Consider the following 20421-nt stretch of genomic DNA (forward strand, 5'->3'; position numbering starts at 1 on the left):
AGAGTGCCTGTCTGCTGGCCTCTCTGAGATCGCTGGGGTGCATTGCATTCCTTAGCCCAATGCCCTAACTGTCCACAGTTATAGCATTCCTGTCCTTTCTGCTGAGGGCTGCTCTTGCCTTCATTTACCCATGCGGGCTTCTGGTGCTCTCTGACTGCTTGGATATCTGCAGCAGCCTGAGCCTCTTCTGGGGATCTAACTTTGCCTTTTTCCTGAAGCGATTGCTCCCAAGCGCGGGACAATCTTTTCAGGACCCATTTCTCGTTATGGGCCTCTTCTGAGGGGTCATAGCTGTTGCAAGCGCTCTGTCCTGCTTCTGTTGCGTGGGAGATTATTGTGCGCGTCCATTTAACCATGTTTTCGCGGGTTAAATGCGCTCTATCTAATTGTCCAAAAACTGCGCTGAAATGAATCCACAGCCTTCCTGCGAATGCTGTGGGGTGTTCGGATCTTTTCTGCCTGCATTTGTTTAATCCTTCTACTGGGTCACCTCTATTGTACCCTATGGCATCTAAAATGGCGGTGTGCATCTCCTCTAGGCTGCCTCCTGCCACGTTCTGTGGGTCGGGGAGGGCTGCTACTACACTTTGGTCTAAACTCAGCACTGTGAGCTTAACCTGCTCTCTCTCATCCAGGCCGTACATGGTAGCCTGCTGTTTCACTTTAGCGAAAAACTGGTGGGGGTCTGCGGTGGGGAGGAACGGAGTGATCTTTTCACACGCGTCCCTTAGTTAAAGGGGTGGTGTAGGTTATGTCTGGGGCGCCTTCTGATTCGGCTTTTCTCTGCGTGGTTACGGGATTCATGGGTGCGGTTATGGTCTGAGCTGTGGGGGGTTGGGGTGCCTGTCGTTTCTGCTGAGCTGCTGGCGCACATGTTCCCTGAACATAACGCTGCGCTGTCTCACTTAATTCCTGCCAATCTGGGGCATTTTCCCCATCTAACTGTGCTCCAAAGGTGCTTTGGAAGCCATTCTGCACCGAAAGCAGAGATTGCAATTCCGCAATCTGTTTCCTGCATTTCGCGTGGTCAACTGTGCTTTGTCTTTGTTCGGTCGTTGCAGCATGGAGTGCTCTTAAAGCTGCTTTGAGATCAGAGCATTGCCTCTGCAATGCCTCCACCTGCTTCTCCGATTCCTGTCTTATCAGAACGGCACGTTGCACGTCCTGATAGGCTTTCTCATACTGGGTCTGGGAACTGCTCAGATGAGCTAGACAAGACTGATGAGCCCTTTTGGCATCATCCACCTCTCTATCCTTCTCTGCCAACTTCCCTTTTAGATCCAGATTCTCCTTCTCGATGTCCCTGACATCGACCATACTCATCCTATTCCTCTCTTCTAAATCTGTCCGGAGCGTCCTGATGACCTCCTCTGCGCCTCGCAACTGTGCCAAACAGGACACAATCGCCATCGGCTTGCGTGCTTTACCTAGGTTCTTTTTGTGTATTTGAGAGAGGTTCTCCCACCAAGTATGACCTATACTCCCGGGACCTGTCTCCTCATTTGCACAAAACTCTTTCCAAAGGGGCCATCCCTTTCCCTGCAAATATTTGCGGAGTTCCAGCTCCCACGTGGGACAATGACCTACTCTGCTACTGCTGCTGGTCGCTGCGACCACAAACCTTTCTGGATCCATCAGACGTTCCATTGCCTGCATGGCCATTTCCTCTGACTCTCTTTGTATAATTTGGAACAAGGGGTTGTTGGGGTTGTGTTTCAAGAAACGGGTACGGCTTACGCTATGTTCCGTTAACAAAACTACCGAAAGTTTGTCGCAACAAAATGCTTTCAGTTTTACCTTACAGCCCTGTTAGTACGCATGCACTAAACACACTTCCAAATTACGCTTATTATTTTGAACACCTTGAATACTTGTGATGTCTTTCTTTCTCTGCAATTTGGAGTTCTAATTCAAATTTCAGGGTCCTGGACGGTGTGGGGTTTCCACTTACAACCGTGTCCCGGCGGAGTCGCCACTAAATGTTGCACGTTTTACTGTGGTTGTAAAACGCGTTTATTGGAGTGTATTAACACGCCTCCGTATTCGACGTGTGCTTAACACTACTAGGCTCTGTTCTATGTATTTATTCAGCTCTGGAGTTGCCAGGTGCCGTATAGACACCGTCACAAGTATTCCAAGGTCAAGTTCAAAGTAATAAAGACGATACACCGATTAGTAAGGTTCAAACGATCAATATTTATTATACAGTTATAATAAATACTCATGCACACACTAAGAGACTAAGCTATAACTAAACTTAAGTGATCAGAATACTTATCTAACAGGAACAGGCAAGGTCAGAGAACGAGGCCTTCGTCCTGGTCTTGTACTGCAGCCTTCAGCAAGCGTTCTGGTACTGGGGGTCTAGTGGGCTTGGATCGCGTAGCGAGCGTTGAACTTACGGTTTCGGCGGCTGGTGCTCAAAGGCTGGAGTCAGGATGCAAGATGTCTATCAGGGCCGGAGCACGGGTTTAACAGACCGGGCTATGTGGGGAATTTGCCTTTATACCCCTCTCTAATGTCCTTGCCCCCTTCTAGGCGGGCTCTACCTTTCGGTACCGATTGGAGCGTTTCCAAACGGTTACCTTTGAAATCCTCCAATGCGAGGGCCTTCCTCGGTGTTGGGGGGTGGTTTCGATATTCGTTACTTTGGTGCCATCCTGTCTGCGCAACCAATCAAGTGTTACATTGAGATGGAAATGTTGCCATTGTTCGTGCCTGGATCTGGGCTGCCTCATCAGAATGCTAAGCGCTTTGCCATTAACACCTTTGGCTTGGAGATCTTGCACCTGGCCAGAAACTGGTTTGCTGCTTGCAAAATGCTAATTAGTTGAGAGCAGACTGTCTGCTCTCACTAAACAGGCTTTTCCTTCTGTCTTCCATTTTACTTTGGCTCAGTGTCCATTTTGCGTGGCCAGCATGGCTACATTCCCTCCTTGTGATCCTCACAATCATAATATTGTGAAGGATCACCTATGTACGTTGCCTTCCTTGTGTTCTGACCTCTTGCCAGTTCCTGTTCTACTCTATCTTAAACTATGGGAAGAAGAGAAAATTTTTTTTAACTAACATTTCTACTTGGCCCTATGTCAAAGGGACATGCATTACTACAACTGGGAACCTCTACCTATCACTATTAACCTTAACCTTAACTTAACACAAGGCAACACAAGGTACACAATGTAACATGCACATTTAGGAAATGAAAGCCCTTCCTATTGATGAAGGGCACTCCCTGCTGACCGGGTGCTCAAAGGGCGACATGTGTGCCATCGATCACCTCCTCGACCTGGGGAATCCCAGCGATGGTGGAAAATACTGCTGCCCAGGCGTCCTGGTGGGACTTGTCCAGGTTAAAGGTGATGTATGTCGATCCCTGCGCACAAAGGACATGTATGACAGGACGGATGCACATTTGTGCAGACTATTGCGATATCCCCCACAGGTCCCCGCTCGAGCCTTGGAACGAGCCAGAAACGTACACGTTCAAGACGAACGCCAACTTGACGGCCACCAGGAGCAGGTGTCCGTCTCTATACACCCGCGGTGCCAAATGCTCCGGAATCTGGAAAAGATGGTGCACCTGCTGAGCCGTAGTTGTTGCTGAAATATGTGGTCCGGCGCCTCCTCGAAGGACAGGTCCCAATGATATAAACATGGCCTGAGGTGGTACCTCCTTCACTCCTCCTCTTCACTGGCTAGTCCCTGCTGTTTCGGAGCAAGCGCTCTCGTGCAGGTTCTTCTCTGGATTGGCCTTGGTGCTTACACTGCCGTGCATCCACAACAGCTGCAGTGGCCAGGTATATAGCAAGCATAGCTGATTGGAGTCTCCGCAGGATGAAGAGGGTAAGAGACAAAATGTCAACAAGATGAGGACTTCCTTGACCACCCAACGGCAACTGGCTACATGGACACCCTATCCTGCTGCACCACCCTCACTATGTGCCCCCCCTCCACCCTTCACCTTTGAGATGAGGTTGTCCAGACTGCTCCCTTACACCATCGGTAACTAGCTTCTACCTGTATTGTGCGATGCCTCTATCCTCACCAGCATCCCGGCCAATATGGGTACCGGTGGCTGCTGCAACCCATGTTAACGATTGTCTCTGTGGCCCGTCCTGTGTCTCCCAGTGTGGTCTACTGTGGGTCTTCTCACTGGGTGAGCCTGTGCTATCTTGCCAGGAGGGTGGCAACTGTTTGTGTGGTGGAGACGTTCATATAGCGCAGCCATTCTTCCCCATGCTGAGAGCCTGGTGTGCGAGCTGGTCTTACAGAGGGGGATGAGCGAGGGATGTGTGCATTTGCTGGGTCCTTAGCTGCAGTGTTATGTGGAGCCTGGATTTTACACACAGGTTATGACAGGGAGCTGGTCAGATTTCCTTGCCGGGATGGGATGGATGGGATCAGGGGTGTGGTGGAGACACCTTGCGATCCTCAAAGGTGGGCTAGCTGATAGTGCCATTGATGAGCCTGTTATTCAGAGAGAGACTATGTGCCAGGGAGGATTCCAGCAGCAATGATGCATGTGTACTTTTGTTTGGGGAGAGCACTGCTGATCCCCTGCTTTCTCTGCTGTGGAGCAGGGCTTTTAAAGGTGCAGTGAGTCGTGCCAAGACCTGGTGGGCCGGTCATTGAGCTGGCCACGCCCATCCCCTTGATTATTCTGCTGGGATGTGGGGTGAGTCCAGATGGGTGGGCTGGGTGGCTTTCCACATGACCAGTGGCCCTCAGAGCATTTCCAGGATCCTACTTTATTTATTTTTTAAAAAGTTTTTAAGAGTGCCCAATTATTTTTCTTTCCAATTGAGGGGAGATTTAGCCTGGCCAATCCACCTAACCTGCACATTTTTGGGATGTGGGCGTGAAACCCACGCAAACTCGAGGAGAATGTGCAAACTCATAGAATTTACAGTGCAGAAGGAGGCCATTCGGCCCATCGAGTCTGCACCGGCCCTTGGAAAGAAAATGAAAAAATGAAAATGAAATGAAATGAAAAATGAAAAGAGCACCCCACCGAAGCCCACACCTCCACCCTACCCCCGTAACCTAGTAACCCCGCCTAACCTTTTTTATTTACACTAAGGGCATTTAAGCATGGTCAGTGACCCAGGGCCGGGATTTGAACCCAGCTCCTCAGCGCTGTGAGGCAGCAGTGCTAACCACTGTGCCATGTGCCGCTGAAATTTCCAGGATCTTATCAGCAGTCAGCAGGAGCCTGTAAATTGCAGCTATGGAGGTGGGTTTAAATGAATGTATCCAATGGGGGGTCTCAGCCAGGGCACCCGGTCCCGAGGAGGACACTCAGAATTGCCACAAAATAGTTTTTTGCTACTTTGCTACTTTTGCTACTTGGGGTCGAAGCACACTCCCCCCAGCAAGCCCAATAAGTTTGACAAGTTCACTTGCTCCCCCTCAACGGCCATGGCGCCTGGTCCCTACTTGTAAATACTTGCACCAACTCACGACCCCGTGACTCCCGGCTGTGCGGGGTAGAGCACTGTGAAGAGGTGGAGATTTGGGCTTCCAGCCCTTGAGTGACATTTAAATCCATGCAAATCACATGGTGCCACCTGCACAGGGCGAGAAGTGCACTGAGGTCGGCGATGGGGTAGCAGAACATTGCAACTGGTCTGGCACCCGGCGCCGAACCTGTATTTGGCCCGTGGCTCAATTCTCCGGCTGATCGAGGGACCTGTTACTGGCGTCGGGCAATAGAGAATCCACTCCATTGTGTTTGAGGGTGAGATTTAAGTGTAATGAAATGAGGAAAAGGCGGTGTCAAGCTGTGCGGAACTTCCAGCCCTGCCAGATGTCAGGCTCCTGCTCTGTCCCCTGTCCACAATGACCAAAATATGTTCTCCCTTTGGGGATAGCACAAAAATAAATGGTGGCACCTCCAATGATGGCCTTCTCCCTGTTACCTTACTCGGTAAGTGCACTGACTGCCAGACTGGCAACGATAATCAAGAGGCATTCTTTATCGACCCACTCAAAAGGCTAATGGAGTATCACAAGGGGCTGGAATCCAAAGAGGCGGAAATGATGCTTCAGTTTTACAGAACCTCGGTCAGTCCCTATCTGTTAAACAGCCTTTGGTTTTGGGCACTGCATCTCAAGAAGGTAATCTTGTTCTTGGAAGGAGTGCAGTGCAAATGCACCAGATTGACAATTGGCCTGGAGGGTCAGAATATGAATGAACATACGTTAACATGGTTTATATTCCTTGAACACAGAAAGTGGAGGGATGATATTATCGAGATGTTTATAATGTGGGACAGAATTTTACACTCCCACCCCGCCCAGCACTAGGCAGATTCTGAGTGGGGGAGGAGTGCAAAATCATATGGATGGGATTCTCCCCCCAGGAAATCACCCGACTCGTGCAAATGTAATTTCATGGTGGAGCGGGCAGGGCCTTGAGCGATTAATTCAATCTTTTCCCTTTTGGCGCCTTTAAGTGGCAACTTTATGGTCACTTAAGAGCCCTTTGCTCACAGAGCCTCAATTTTTGGCTGGCGAGCAGAGGATTGGAATGGATTGGATTGGATTTGTTTATTGTCACGTGTACCGAGGTACAGTGAAAAGTATTTTTCTGCAAGCAGCTCAACAGATCATTCAGTACATGGAAGAAAAGGGAATTAAACAAAATTCAAGAAAATACAAGAAAATACATGAGAATACATAATAGGGCAACACAAGATATACAATGTAACTACATAAGCATTGGCATCGGTTGAAGCATACAGGGTGTAGTGTAAATGAGGTCAGTCAATAAGAGGGTCATTTAGGAATCTGGTGACAGTGGGGAAGAAGCTGTTTTTGAGTCTGTTTGTGCGTGTTCTCAGACTTCTGTATCTCCTGCCCAATGGAAGAGAGGTCAGAGCAGAGTGGAAACTGAAAAATGGATGGATCTCCATTTCAGTTGGGAAGGGGTGGGTGCGCCTCAATAGGAAAAGCACTTCAGTTTTGGGGTGCTCTCCCCTCCAGGACTTCAGGACTCTGGCCCTCCGTCCCCACCTAGCCTACCCCATGATACCAAGATCGCCATCCTCCTGACCCTTCTAAGCATCCCCTACACTCTACGCTCCCAGGATCCCCGAGAATTACCTGAAGTAGTGTCCTGGGACTTCGTTCCAGGCAGAGCACTGCAGTGCCTCTTCCGGCCACTCCCGCGCTGTACTTGGAGGGGCTGAAGACGTTTCGGCCAATCTGTTTGGCTGGCATCGCTCCAAGGCAAAACTTCCTTCCAAGGGCTCAATTGTGTGTGAAATGGCAGTGGGCCTTGTCAGAGATGATGTGTATGGGTTACGCCCCAACTCTCAGGGTGGCAAGTGCCAAATTCTGCCCATTAAAATGATCTGATAGGGTAGATACAGAAAAACTATTCCCTCTGATGGGAGGCAGGGTTCGAGAACCAGGGTTCAATTTCTTGAGGGGAATTTAGGAAGGAAATGAAGAAACAACTTTTCACAGAATTTACAGTGCAGAAGGAGGCCACTCGGCCCATTGAGTCTGCACAGGTCCTTGGAAAGAGCACCCCACTTAAGCCCTCACTTCCACCCCAATCCTGTAGCCAAGTAGTCCCACCTAACCTTTTTGGACACTAAGGGCAATTTATCATGGCCAAGCCGCCTAACCTGCACGTCTTTGGGCTGTGGGAGAAATCTGGAGCACCCGGAGGAAACCCACGCAGGCATGGGGACAACGTGCAGACTCCACACAGACAGTGACCTAAGCCAGGAATCGAACCTGGGACCCTGGAGAGTCTGACCCATGGCAATAGCTGAACCATCCACCTTGGTGGCCGCTGAGTTCGTCACGGACACTCCATCACGTGCCCGCGTGGGCTAGCTGTGGGAGGGAGTGGGGGGAGGGGCAGGGACTGCACACCCGGCACCGAAGTTTCACCGCTCGTCAACCCCAGCGACATTCGGTCACCATCACGATTCCTGTGGCTGTGGAACAATCACACGGTTTTACAAGTAAGGTGGAACAGTGCGTTTAATGTTAACAATAATTTACAGGTGCCCTAGCCCCTACAACTAAACTGTGCCCTTCACCTGTGCCAACTTACTCTGTGTCTCACTTTGTTGCCTTACGGACCCTACCACTACGTCTACGTGAGTCCCCAGATGATACAGCAGGAGTGGAGGAGGCTGCGAATCGCCCCCTTCGACTCGTTTCTCCTTGGCCAAGCGTTTCCTGGGACGACCCGGCCTTGATGGGCCAGGCTGCTCTGCGGGCGTCTCGGGTGACGTTGTGCCACCCTGCTCTGCCTGCTGCCCACCCGATGCACCAGGGATGGGACGGGGGGAGGCCGAGAATTCTGGGACGTCCTGTGATGGACTTAATGGGACGGACCCCGAAACCTCCTCCTCCCTCGGGGAGCCCGGTGGCCCCCGGGCCTCACTTTGGGACAGAGGTGCGAGCGGGGAGGTGCCCCGTCGCGCCACCGACACCTGGCGCTGCCAGTCCTGGAGGCCTGCGACGGTATCCACCAGGATCCGAACGTTTGCAGACACGGAGTCCAGGGAGTTAGACATTCCCGCCAGGGACTGTGCGACCTCAACCTGTGAGTGCACGACGCCATCCAGCACATGTGTCAGGCAGTTGATGCTCTCGGCGACTAACTGCTGCGACTGGGCCATGGCCTGGTGAGACTGGGCCAAGGCCCGCAGGGCGCCGGCAATGTCGTGTTGGCTCTGGCACATTGCTGCCTGTGAGAGGGCAACCCTGCCCAGGGCCGAGGATGCCGCGTGCACATTAACCCCAACGCCTTGCATAACCTGACCCATTGCCTCCACCGCGGATGCCATCCGTGCGGTGTCGGACTGGGTCGCTGCCATGAGCGGCACCACTCCCTGCTCGTGGACGCGGTTCGACTCCTCTAACAGCGTCTGCAGAGCCAGGAAGACAGCCCTCGTCCCGGCATTGTTTCCCTGGGTTTCTTGAGGCATCGGCTGTGCGGGTGGGTTGAGAAACTCCAGGAACTCAGAAAACGTCTGGGAGCCAGCTGCATGCTGGGCCTGGCCTGGCCTCCGCCAGTCTGGGCCCTCGTCTGCTCTGACCTCCACCTGCTGTACCTGCTCAGCTGTGATGTGCGAACCAGACTGTGACCCAGGAGCCTCATCACTAAATAGCCCAGCCGGGGTGAGTGTCTCTGGGATGGTGGATGGTGTGGGAGACAGCAGTGCTGCAAGCTCGAGGTCGTCTTGGGTTGACGCCTCCTCTGTGTCATCGTCCAGGTGAGAGTCCGCAGGGCTTTGGCGGGCCATTTCTGTTTCCTGCTGTGTCGCCGCCCTCTGGGCGTCCTGCTCCACAGATTCTGTTGGGGAGAATGGGACTCCCCGCTGATCGGACACCGAATGTTGTGCAGCCCTGGGTGAGGTCGGGCCAGATGCGTGTCTCCGCCTGGAGGCAGACGGCCCTGGTCGTTCGGCATCACGTCCTAGGGAAGAGAATGAAACGGCTTATTTAGGTTCGCTTGGCCGGGTGCTGGACGGTCCCAGTGGGCAGGGTGTGAAGGGACAGAGGATGGAGGAGGTGTCCCAGTGGGCAGGGTGTGTGAAGGGACAGAGGATGGGGGAGGTGTCCAAGTGGGCAGGGTGTGCGAAGGGACAGAGGATGGGGGAGGTGTCCAAGTGGGCAGGGTGTGCGAAGGGACAGAGGATGGGGGAGGTGTCCAAGTGGGCAGGGTGTGTGAAGGGACAGAGGATGGGGGAGGTGTCCAAGTGGGCAGGGTGTGTGAAGGGACAGAGGATGGGCGAGGTGTCCAAGTGGGCAGGGTGTATGAAGGGATAGAGGATGTGGGAGGGGGGGGGGGGGGGGTGTTTGTCATGGAGGGTTGTCTCACTTGTTGCAGCTCCACCAACCGCGCATAATGCGACCCCCCGGGTGCCAGACCCCCCAACAAGGTCCAGTGCCCTCTGCTCAAACGTGGTGAGTGGGTGCAGGTTGGACGAACCCCCTCCAGTCTGGTGCCGCTCACGAGTGTTGTGAGCGGTCTTGTCCTGTTGGGGGAGGGGACATAGGTATATCGTTACAATACGGCAGGTATCAGCAGTCCGTTCAGATACTGGCACAGTTTGGGGGTCAAGTTGTCATAAGACCATTGCATCTCTCCACGGGGGCCAGAGCGCTGGGTCTGTGACAACTTTGTGAACCACCCTCAACTCACTCTTCCCCAATCCCCCTCCACCCCCCATACCAGGGGGGGAGGTGGGTGATTAAGTTAAGGGGGAGGGATGGTTGTGACCAGGGGGCACCCTCTTGACACTTACCCTGGCAGCCCTGGTGAGGTCGTGCATCTTTTTTCTGCATTGCTCTGCTGAGCGAGGGGTCTGCCCCACAGCACTGACGGCAGCAGCCACCTCACGCCAGGCCTTGCGCACAGTGCTGGCAGGTTGGTGGTGCCCTCTACGCGGGCAGATGATGCCCCTCCTCTGCTCGACGGCACCGAGCAGCGTCTCGACATCGGCCTCAACAAACCAAGGGGCAGCTCTCCTGAGCTCCGACATCATGGCTGACAGATTCTGTGCTCGCCCGCGCCTTTTTACGGCGTCGGGCGGCGTCACGTGGGTGTGGTCGTATCGTCGTCGCGTTCCGTCGTCATCGCGCACGTGATTGACGCGGCCGCGTTCCTAGCCCATTTCCCGGACGTGAATACGTCGGGAAATGGACCCTTCCCGACCGTCGTAAAACGCGCCCGTTTTAACGGCCAACTTCGCGATTTTTCGCAGGTGTGGAGAATCGCGCCCAGAATGTTTGCATTCCCTCCAGAAAGGATACACATTCTGCAGTGTTAGATCGAAAGAATTTAAAGCAAAAGTTCAAGTTTGTGTTCCTGGACAAAATAAGTCCCCAGTGAGAAGTGGAAAATGAAGGCAGAATGATGTGAAATATTTCTAATACAAATTTTATTTCTTAGTAAAACTGCTCAAGTGACTCTGTGTAACATGAACTACCTGAACCAAATCAAATCCATAGGTCAACCTCTCTAGCAGCACTCTTCAGATAACGGAGTCTAGTTCTGTGAATCTGTTCAATATATTAAAGTTGATTCACTCGGACAGTATGTAAGATATGATACATTAATCTGGGCTATTTCAATTTCTAAGGCTGGGACTATAAAATTGGTGTGCTGCATATCTAATTTTTTTGAATACCTGATTTATGTACCCATCTGATGCGTGGACTCTGCTGTATTGTGTGCGGGCCTGCCGTATTAACAATGCGCTGCATCAGTGCTCAAATCTTATCTCGTTAAATCAGACAAATGTAGCTTCTCCGAAGGAAGGAATTAACAGCCCAGACAGTTGAAAGAAGTAAATTTTAATCCTGTTTGTAAGGTGTTTCATGGTTTTCTGCTGTATGATTAAGATCACAGAGCGCAGCCCTTATTGGCTAGGCTAATGTGATTGTGCCAGAACAATGGCACTGAACTTTTCTGGTAGTGAAGTGCATACTAATTATATGATTTGTCCTTGATGATGACCTTGACGGGTCATTCAGCAGTTGTGATCTGTCACTGACTTCTAATCATGTATTATCGTCTGGGTGAGTCAGTGTGGCACCCTAAGCTTTCTGTCTTTACAGTGATGTGGCACTGTAATTACCTTATGCCAAGTAGATACGCGCAGACTGAATTAAGTGATCACAGTGATTGCCTTCAAAATTGTCCTTCATATTTTTTTTGCAGTACTTCCCTGCAATTTAAAATTTAAAAGAGCAGAGGTGAGCAATAAAGAACAGGACAAAAATTTAGGGAAAAACGGTCGCCTTATTCTCCTCTTATCACATGACAAATCGTCAACATTCGTCAGATGCTCTTGTTCGTGAAAGCTTGTTCAGTTTAAAGAAAACAGAGATCAGCTACTTCCCTAGGTGACAAGAAAAACCTTAAAACTGTGCGTATTTGTGTGTGTGTGTGTGTGGTGGGGGAAGAGGAGCTGGCAGGGAAGTGCAGGAGGCTGTTGACATGTACAAGAATAATGGCCAAATCTATCAAGTTTGATCAGGCCTAGGATAATGAAGTACTGCATCATATTCTCATATTCCTAGCAGGGACAATGAACACAGGAGTCGAGATCTGTAAATGTGTTGTTCTCCTTACAAGGAATCAGCAGCAGCCAGCAGGGAGCTGGTAGATAATTACGCAGTATTTGTGCAATTCCAGGAAGCTTTCCGCACAGGTTGAATGCTTGCAGTATATTAAAAGGCAGTGCAGTGAAATGTTTTTAATGAATATTTTTGTCAGAAAGAGCAGACGTTTGAATGATTTTTGTGGAGGAAGCCAGAGGTGGGAAATCACTGTCAAAATATCTTTTTTTTTGTTTTATGCTATTCATGGATTTATGAGATCAAATCCTTGGACTAATAGAATCACCCATCATTTTTTGTATTAATTGCAAATATTATTTAAAATGTGAATGCAATGGGTGAATGTTTGGTAAATAAATTATACGTACCATCATTGTTCCGGAGGTTATCGAGCAATGATGGAACTTTCCCTCTCCTGGTGTTTAATAAGATTACTAACATAGATTGTATAAATATTATTCAACTGACTGGAGAATAATAGATAAAAGATTTGAATTTTACTGACAAATCAAACTGACAAAAACAGTTAAATCCACTTATGCCTTCTTACAATGGTATTAATAATGCCTTGATATTAGATACCAAGATGTACTTTTGTTCCATATGGTCAGTAATTGTGTTGTCACAAACTTTACAGTACATTAAAGCCTCATTAAATGAAATTATTGTGTTTAACCCGGACATACTGTACTTGAAAATGGTTATATTCATACATCATCAAACTTACACGGAAAAATCTATTTAATGGTATATTACAGTCTTTAACATTGTAAGTGGCCTTCAACAGTAAAAATAAAATGCCGTGAACACTTGCAACGCACATTTTGCTTTTCATAGAATCCTGACAGTTCAGAAAGAGGCCATTTGGCCCATCGAGTCCGCACTGACCCTCCGAAAGAGCACTCGATCTGGGGCCCCCATTCCCCTGCTCAATCCCCGTCGGACGGCACAGTAGTACATTGGTTGGCACTGTTGCTTCACAATGCCAGGGACACAGGTCCGATTCCTGGCTTGGGTCACTGTCTGTGCGGTGTCTGCACATTCTCCCTGTGTCTGCATGCTCCGGTTTCCTCCCACAAGTCCTGAAAGACGTGCTTGTTCGGTGAATTGGACATTCTGAATTCTCCCTCAGTGTACCCGGACAAGCGCTGGAGTGTGGCGACAATGGGATTTTCACAGTAACTTCATTGCAGTGTTAATGTGAGCCTACATGTGACACTAGTAAAGATAATTATTACAACTCCCCACGCATTAATCATGACCGCATCTAACCTGCAGATCTTTGAACTGCAGGAGGGAACTTGAGCACCCACAGATATGGTGAGGACATGCAAACTCCATACCGACAGTCACCCAAGGCCGGAATTGAACCCGGGTCCCTGACGTTGTGCTAACCATTGTGCCACCTTGCTTTAGTTCTGTTGAATTCAGTATCGGGTCTTAAAACAGAATGTAGGATATTTATCTTTAAATTCAAGACATCTAATTCTTATTTCAAGCAGTTTTGCTGAGCAAGTCTTAGGGTGCTCAGATGCAGAACAATAATGTCTGAAAATTGGATCCCCCCTCAATTCTTACTTCTCACCTAGAAATCAGGCCCTTGCCTGAGCAATCGCTGCCCTTGCAAATTTTTTACAACAAAATCTTTTGAACTAACATGACAACTAATTTGGGATGCTGCCTGTCGGCATTCTGTGCAATTCTTTTAAGACAGAAACTAACTTTTTACATGCATTACCACTTCCAATATGTGCACTTGGAATTCTCAATGGAAACAGATACGGCTGAGAGATTACTTTCAATATCAAAGGAATAAGCAATTCCTACAAAAATGGCCATGAATATGCCTCTCCCATTCTATTTGGTTTAAGTAACATTTTTAAAATATCTATATATTTTGAAGAAAAACATAATAAAATTTTATTAGATCACCATGTTATAAAATGAATTCTATACACATCGGAATATATTTGAAATCAGGCTTGATGTATGAATATCTTGTTATACCTTTGAGTTACAGGTGTATTAACTGAGACCGGGAAAGGAGCAATAAAAATGGTGCACGTTAACAGAGGAATACTCAATTACTGAAATTTGTTTGTGAGTACAACTGAATATAACAAATTCAGCTACATTGTTGTCTTGCATTCAATGCTCAGTATAACATATAGTTAGATACGGCCCCACTTCTCATGCTCATGCATTAGTGAACTGGAATAAACTCTTATGGCTTTCTGAAATACCACACCCACACATATTGTTTATGCTTCCTGATGAATAAAGGAAATATTAAAAACTACAGAACTGATACCCAATCATTCACACTCCTCAAGAACTCCCCCCCTTTGAACCCCCAATTCCCTTCCTGATCCTCCGGCTACCCCTCTCAGCACCTTCCCTGTAAAATAAATTTTGGGACATATAAACTCTTACCAGATTAGGGCAACTAGTGCTGTGAAAGGGCGCCTAGCTTCCTGCCACTGCTCCCTGCAAAGTTTCCAGCTCTGATTGTATTCTGCAGAATCCTCCACTGGAAGATTGCCCTGAAAAATTGGGTGGAGGTAAGTGTGTAATTTATTGTCTGACCACGGTGAGAAATAGGACAATAGATTCAGGCTGTGTGTTGCACATTGCAAAATGGTACCAGATATATCTTATAGGCTACTTTTATTTTTGTCTTAATATAAGGTGATATTGGTCTAAATACTGATCCATAACTTCCTGGTTCCCCAACATCACATTTAGAGAGTACCCCGATGATGGAATCCCTCTCGGAGGTTCCCATGTAAGGGGTTACCAGGCAAATGCCCAGAAGTGCTAATTTCCTCTGGACAATTGCACTGGGCTGGAAACCATCCAACAGAAGTAAATTAAATTGCTGCCTTTGAATAGTTATGCCAGTTTTACCACGATAGTTACTCTGAAAGCGTTATAAGGAAAAGATCAGTTCCAACTCCAGAGTAACTATTTAAACAACCAGACTGAGACTCACACTGGATGTCCCGCACACACACAACCCCGCACATCACCTCCAACCCTGACCCAAGAACACTCCTCCTGGGTCCAACCCACCCCACCACCCCCTGCTCCGACCGATCCCCAACCTGATGTCCCCCCATTTCCTCCCACCTCCCAGACCAGCACAGCCTTGCCAACCACTCACCCCCCCCCATTGACAATGATGACCCTTCCCAGCTCAATGCCACCCTCTCCTCCTGGCCAAACGCACCCCCCCCCAGTCCAATTTTGGTGCCGCCAAATTCGATACCAGGGAGATAGGAAGTTATGAGCCAATAAAAGGTAAATTTAGGATTGACATTGCGGCGATATGCCTGTGCACAGTTCTGTATAAAGTTGGCGATGCGACTGCCAATCTGCTGGTGGCGATAATGATCTATCATGTGACTCCAGACACCCACCAGATGGTAGTAAGATGTAAAAGAGGATAGTCGCACTTAGAGTAGCTCCAGGAATTAAAAAAAAAAATTTTGTGGACCTCATTCAATTTATCCAATTAAAGGGCAATTTAGCATGTCCAATCCACCTACCCTGCACATCTTTGGGTTGTGGGGGTGAAACCCATGCAAACATGGGGAGAATGTGAAAACTCCACGTGGACAGTGACCCAGTGCTGGGATTGAACCTGGGACCTCAGCACCGTGAGGCAGCCGTGCTAACCACTGCGGCACCGTGCTGCCTCTCCTGGTGAATTGACTGAATTCATTTAGTAGCCATCGTCTGTATTATAGTGCTTTAGTGATCTTTCCACGTGTTTGTAATAATGACTTTGGGACTGGAAAATCCCACCAGTAGCGAGGGCTGTAAAAAAAAGTCCAGTGCGGTGCAAGCAAAAACTCTTGGAATCATTTCAGAAGCAATTTGATTGTGAAAAAGCAGAAGTTTCTGAAAGGCTCTTCTGGGTGGATGAATTAGGATTGGACGATTGCTTTCCCCTTCTGTAATAATCTTGTGCTCCTGATTTCCTTCTACAGTGGGGTAAACACAGAAACTGTCTCCCTAACTCTGCAGCTTGAATTTCCAATACCGATGAAGTCGAAACTGACAGTGTTAAATGTTCTGAAGTAATTAGGTACCATCAATTAAATAATACCTAGACAAGGTTAAAAACTATAATAATGGAAATGTTTCAAAACTCAAGGAAATGTAGTTATGGCAGCAAAATGTAATCTTTTAAGCATGACTGATGAGCAGCCATCTAGGCGGTTGTTGAGACATTTTTGACCATCAAATGATTCTGTCAATTTTCAGAATCTTGGGCTGGATTCTTCCTCATTCGCCACCAGTAGCGGAATTCCCAATATGGCTGAGAATCCAGTTCAGCAAAAAAACAGGATTGCGCCTGGTGCGGAGAATCTACTTCTGCGCACGGAATAGGGACCGACACCGGTTCCTCTATCCTCCAGGCCCTGAAAAGCTGCGGACTCGGACACCGCGTATCTCCTACCTGAGGCCATTGCTGGAGGCGCATCCCGCCATTCTCCGCCCCTGACTGGCCGATGTCTCAACGGCATGGACCACTCATGGTCCTGCCATTCGGGATACTCGCGTGGCAGCTGCGGACTTAGTCCGCAGCCGCCATGGTTGGGGGCGGCTGATCGGAGGGGAGGGGGGGCTTCATTCGGGCCAGGGGTATTTTTGGGCAGATGGTCAGGGTCAGGCCGCGGCTGATCGGGGGCACCATTTGGGAAGTCCAGCTCCGCGTTCTGAGTTTGCCATGGAGCACGGCGCGTGTGCATGCGCGGCCTCTGACCCGTAAGTGCGGGGTCCCGTATCTGTACCAAAAGCTGTGAGCTTCCCGATGGGTCACTGCTAGCCCCCTGCAGGGCTATGAATATGTGGCTCTTTCACGCCAGTTTTTCTGTCATGAAAGGCCACAGTTTTTACAACAGCGTGGGGACATAGTCCCAAAAATGGAGAATCCAGCCCCTGAGGGGATTTAAACCCAGCTGACTGATTTTCTCTCTCCTGGAATTGACAAGTGTTGCTTCCTCTGACTGAGTCAGCAGGTATATTGCGCAGATGAGTTTTAAAGCACTGTTTATTTTTCACTGCCTCTGCCTGCTCTTCTCTCAAATTTCCAGGCAGGCGTCTTCTTATGGGGACTTTGAGGTAGGGGTCTCAATTATGGGGGCTCCCCAGTAGGAGTCTATTTTATGGGCTTCCTTGCAGGGGTCTCTCTTATGAGGGTGTCTCTGGTTGGGGCTCTATAATTAGGAGGTCTCCGCTGGGGTATATTTAATTGGGGGCCTCCGATGGGTGTCTCTCTAATTAGGGTGTCTCTGGTGTGGGGAGGGGGGGAGATCGGGGGGCAGCCACAATATTCAGGGACTGCTGAATTGCATTGTGGGGGGAGGTGGGGGGGGGGGGGGGGGCGGGGGGGGGGGGGGGGGGGGGGAGAGGAGGACTCGCTTCCTGAGTTGAACTCCCAGCATGAACACAAATCAGGTGAGATTTAGCTCAGGCAGGAGATCATAGGCCTGTAACTTCCTGCTTGTGGCGAGAAGGCACAACGCCAATGTTGAGATAGAAATGTGTGCACTTAGCTGTGCTCCGATGTTATGAGGAACCTTCCTTTCCCTTCGGCAGCCTGGGGCCTCCAACGCCCCAGTCTGAGCAGATTCCAGCGCGGCGCAGAAGGAATGCAACCCCGCCCCCTTATGACATGACTAGCTTGAGAATGCCCATTGAAGACAGACAATTAAAGATAGATAGAAAACAGCAAACAACTATTTCAACAAATATTTTAGAGGTATGTAATTTTTAAACAGTTTTTTTTTGCTTTCTTTCAAGTAGGCATTAGTATTGTTGTTGATTCTTTAGAAGTAATTTTTCATTTTATTTTTTATGGTTTAAGTTCATTATTTATAAGTGAACATAGGTTTGGTTACATACGGAAGAAGGTGGAAGAGAGTAAGTCGCAGGTGCGTGGGGTCCTTAATTATGCCGGTTGCTTTTCCGAAGCAGCAGGAATTGTAGACAGAGTCAATGGATGGGAGGCTGGTTTGCGTGATGGACTGGGCTACATTCACGACCTTTTGTATTTTCCTGCGGTCTTGGGCAGAGCAGGAACCATACCAAGCTGCGATACTACCAGAAAGAATGATTTTTATGCTGCATCTGCAAAAGTTGGTGAGAGTCGAGCTGACATGCCAAATTTCCTTATTCTTCTGGGAACGTAGAGTCGTTGGTGGGCTTTCTTAACTATAGAGTTGGCATGGGGGGGATCAGGACAGGTTGTTGGTAATCTGGGCACCTAAAAACTTGAAGTTCTCGACCCTTTCTACTTCGTTCCCATTGATGTTTGACAGGGGCATGTTCTCCACTACGCTCCTTGAAGTCAATGACAACCTCCTTCATTTTGTTTACATTGAGGGAGAGATTATTGTCGTTGCACCAGTTCATCAGTTTCTCTATCTCATTCCTATACTGTGTCTCGTCATTGTTTGAAATCTGACTCACTACGGTGGGAATTTAGCCACACAGTCATAGGTGTATAAGGAGTATAGTAGGGGGCTGAGGACACAGTCTTATGGGGCACCAGTGTTGAAGATGATCATGGAGGAGGTGGTGTTGCCTGTCCTTACTGATTGTGACGTGTGAGTTTGGAAGTTCAGGATCCAGTCGCAGAGGGAGGAGACGAGGCCCAGGCCATGGAGTTTGGAGATGAGTTTCATAGGAATAATGGTGTTGAAGGCTGAGCTGTAGTCAATAAACAGGAGTCTGACATAGGTGTCTTTGTTATCTAGGTGTTCCAGTGTTGAGTGCCGGGGAGATGGTGTCTGCTGTGGATCTGTTGCAGCGGTAGGCAAACTTTAGTGGATCAAGGCAATCTGGGAGGCTGGAGTTGATTTGAGCCATGACTAACCTTTCGAAACACTTCATAAAGATGGATGTCCGAGCCACTGGATGATAGTCATTAAGGCATGCTGCTTGGCTTTTCTTTGGTACAGGGATGATGGTCATCTTCTTGAAGCAGATAGGGACCTCAGATTGTTGTAAAGAGAGGTTGAAGATATCTCTGAATACCCCCACCAGCTGATCCGCGCAAGACCTGGGTGCTCATCCGGGTATCCCATCCGGCCAATGGCTTTCCATGGGTTGACCTTTGAGAAGGCTGCTCTGACATCTGCAATGGTGACCTCAGATACAAGTCCATCCAAGGCTTCCAGTGTGGAGGGCATGCTCTCGCTGACCTCTTGCTCAAAGCAGGCATGGGATGCGTTGATCTCATGTGACTGTCCCTGTGGAGTTTGAACTTTCTCCCCGTGTCTGCGTGAGTTTCCTTCAGCTGTTTCGGTTTCCTCCTGCAGTCCAAAGATGTGCAGGTTAGGTGGATTGGCCATGATAAATTGCCCCTTAGTGTCTAAGGATGTGTAGATTACTGGGATAGGTTGGAGGAGTGGGCCTAGGCAGGGTGTTCTTTTGGAGGGTCGATGCAGATATTATGGGTTGAATGGTCTCCTTCTGCATGGTAGGGTCTCTATGGGTCTATGCTCCTCGCTGCTGATTGCTGGATTCACTTTCATCTTGCTCCCTGGGGCCTCACAGACTGAGAAGAGGTAAAAAAAAAAGGGTCCGAAAGTGATGATGAGGATTGGCAATGAGAATGCAAGCCATATAGTATTTTGTGTTTGTGGGAAGACAGTTTCGAAGATGGTTGAACACCTTGTCACTTTAGCGACAGGAAAAAAAGGATTTGGCTGCAAAAATAGCAAATTCCACCAGGTCATCAAAGAGTTTATGATCCAGGGAGGGGATTTCACCCACGGAGATGGTACTGGTGGGAAGAGTCCTGATGGTGACTGATTTCCTGATGAAAACTTCAAGCTGAAGCACTGTGGCTCAGGATGTGCCAGTATGGCTAATGCTGAGAAATTATAGTACTGGATCCCAATTCTTTATCACCACAACCAAAACCACCGATGGGAAACACGTTGTGTTCGGAAAAGTCATCGAAGGATTTGATGTTGTATAAAAGATTGCAGTTTCAAAGAGAAACAGCAGAGATAAATCACTGAAAGATGTGGCCATTGCAGTGTGCGTCAGATCAAGGTGGAAAAGCCTAATGCCATTGCCAGAGAGTGAGCTGTCTGCCTGTGACAGGCAGTGAGCTGCAGACACCTCACTTTCATCCCAATGAGCAAGATTGCCATTCAATGTTATACTGATCCTGGGCTTCCAGGTTGTTTAAATACTTGGATTTTCCAGGTAGAAATGTAGAAGGACATTGAAAAGGCATTGAAAAATGTTGCACAACAGGCTTGAGAACAAGGACCGATCTCACGGAATAAAAGGAGCAGT

General features: G+C 48.9%; 1 pseudogene; it reads left to right on the plus strand.

The window, feature by feature from the left end:
• The first annotated feature begins 19707 nt into the window (after positions 1-19707).
• LOC119977930 lies at positions 19708-20205 on the plus strand (annotated as a pseudogene).
• The last annotated feature ends 216 nt before the right edge of the window (positions 20206-20421 follow it).

Source organism: Scyliorhinus canicula, chromosome 1 (assembly GCF_902713615.1).
Source record: "Scyliorhinus canicula chromosome 1, sScyCan1.1, whole genome shotgun sequence".
Classification (NCBI taxonomy): domain Eukaryota; kingdom Metazoa; phylum Chordata; class Chondrichthyes; order Carcharhiniformes; family Scyliorhinidae; genus Scyliorhinus; species Scyliorhinus canicula.